Source organism: Macadamia integrifolia, unplaced genomic scaffold, assembly GCF_013358625.1.
Source record: "Macadamia integrifolia cultivar HAES 741 unplaced genomic scaffold, SCU_Mint_v3 scaffold580, whole genome shotgun sequence".
Taxonomy (NCBI): Eukaryota; Viridiplantae; Streptophyta; class Magnoliopsida; order Proteales; family Proteaceae; genus Macadamia; species Macadamia integrifolia.
The window spans coordinates 124,153-126,381 of NW_024870492.1; the positions used below are offsets into that span (position 1 = coordinate 124,153).

Below are 2,229 nucleotides of genomic sequence, written 5' to 3' on the forward strand. Positions count from 1 at the left end.
GCGGCTCTATCTCTTTCTCTAGTTTTCTTTTCTCATTCTCTAGCTCTAGTTCTAGGTTTATGCTTTAAACACTGTTGTAAGTTCTTTTTATTCAATTAATGCAAGCACTTTTATTTTTGATTGAGTCTTTTATTCTATTGTTTAAGCCATTGAAGTTGTAATTTTCAAGTTCTTGTTCTAGGCTTAGTTCTAGGTGACAAGAACAAGCTATGAAGCATGTCTTTCAAGTTCAATTTTTTTTTTCTTTAGATTTGTTTTCTCGAGTACTAGAAATTTCAGATTTGGTTTCTTCCAGATCTGGTTTTTAGTACTGCTAGTATCTCAAATCGATCAAGTTTTTAGTTCAAGGGTTGAAGTTCAAGTAAGTAGGCTCTTTCAGTACTCTTCTCTCCCCCCTCTCATTCCCTCTTCTGACTGCCCTTTCTTTCTTAATTTAGGATTTTAATTTTATTCATTACATTATTGTTATCCCTTTCCCAAGGTTAATGGCTAGTGTATATATTGGCTTTGCCCCTCCTAGCCATAGAACCATCATTTTATTGTTTTTATTTTAATTGTCTCCCTTTCCCTAAAGCCAAGTAGAGTAACCCTTGTAAGAGTGACTCTCTGGTGAAGTAGGGAAGTTCATATTATGATGCATCCCTCGGGCTAAGTAGAGAAACCTACTTGTGAGTCTCTCTCTAGCTTTATCCCCTTTCTTTTACTTTATTTTTATTTCAGTATTTTTTTCCTTTATTAATTTTTAATTACATGGGTTATTTATTTTTATCTATTTATTTATTTAATTTTAATTGCATGGCTTGCATATTTAAATTCTTAGATGACGAATGGTTAGGACGTTATTTTAGATACATATGTTTAGGACGGTAATTAGAATTAGATTACAACCATTAATTGGTTCACTTTCACATTATTAAAAGAAGCAAAAAAATAAAGTGGCTGCTCTCCTTATGTTCGACCCGTAGCTATACTAACCTGTACGCTTGTGGTTACATTTTAAAATCTCAAACAAGTTTTTGACACCGTTGTCAGAGAGACAGTTCTATGTTATTTTTTACTTTTTTTTTGTAAATTGGAGTGCTTTGTTTGCTTTGTTTTGTTTTTCCTTTTCTTTTATTGAATTCCTGAGAAGAACAACTTGCAAAAATAGTTGTATCGGTGGAGGTCGTCATGCCTCACAGTATAATAAAGACAGGTTTCACCCTGTAGCAGCACCTTAGGAATTGACCTAAGCAGCCCCGGATCCCTGACAGTAAGCTCCCAAAAATCCAAAAAAATAAAAAAAAATCATAAAATCATAAAAAAAAAAAAAAAGTTTTGCTATCCTTTCTTTTGTGCTTGTCTTACTCTAGTTGTGGGTAGTTTTCTGTTGCATGAGTGTTAGGTGGGTACATAATACTAAGAATCGGTTAGAAAGAAGAGATCCAACAAGTAGTAAACTTATACATTTGCTCTCTTTAAAACCTTTCAATATGGGAGACCAACATCAAAACCCTTCACCTAAATCTCTGAAAGAAAGGTTCTACCCTACTAGAACAGCCCAACCTTCCTGCATAGTTCTACCACAAGCCCAGGGCAATAATTTTGAACTCAAATCTCAATACATCACTATGTTGCCCCACTTCCATGGGTTGACCTCTAAGGACGCATACCTATTTCTAAGGGAATTTGAAGAGGTATGTGTTCTAATTAAGATCCAACAGCTTCTGATGATGCTGTTAAGCTTAGGTTTATCGCTTTTACATTAAAAGACCAAGCTAAGAAGTGGTTGTATGGATTACCCACAAACCTCATGGGAACAATTCACAGTTGTCTTCCTTAAGAAGTTTTTTCCAACTCACAAGACTAATAAGCTTAGAAGTGATATCCTTCAGTTTAGGCAAAAGCCTAGTGAGTCCTTTTCCAAACTTATGGAAAGATTCAAGGATCTACTCCAAGAATGCCCTCACCATAGCCTAGACTTATGACATTTATGTTAAATAATTTATGATGGTATTGATTACCCAACTAAACAAATGATAGAGTCTATGTGCCCTGAGGGATTCACATCCTTTATAGATGTAGGAAAGGCATGGAAATTCTCACTTAACTTAGTTGACAAAACCAGTGAGTGGGAATCAACCCAAGAGAGTGAAAGAACCATAGGAGGGAAAGGATATTTTGTAGATGGGATAGTAGCCAATGAAGCCCATTTGGATTGCCTAATCAAGAGGATTGAGGCTACTGTTC

At 35.2% G+C, this 2,229-nt stretch overlaps 1 non-coding gene across 1 annotated transcript; it reads right to left on the bottom strand.

Moving 5' to 3' along the window:
- Positions 1–1,850: 1,850 nt before the first annotated feature.
- On the bottom strand, positions 1,851–1,957 carry LOC122069332. Its single transcript, XR_006137436.1, has one exon. It is a non-coding gene; the product is annotated as a small nucleolar RNA R71 (small nucleolar RNA).
- Positions 1,958–2,229: the final 272 nt, after the last annotated feature.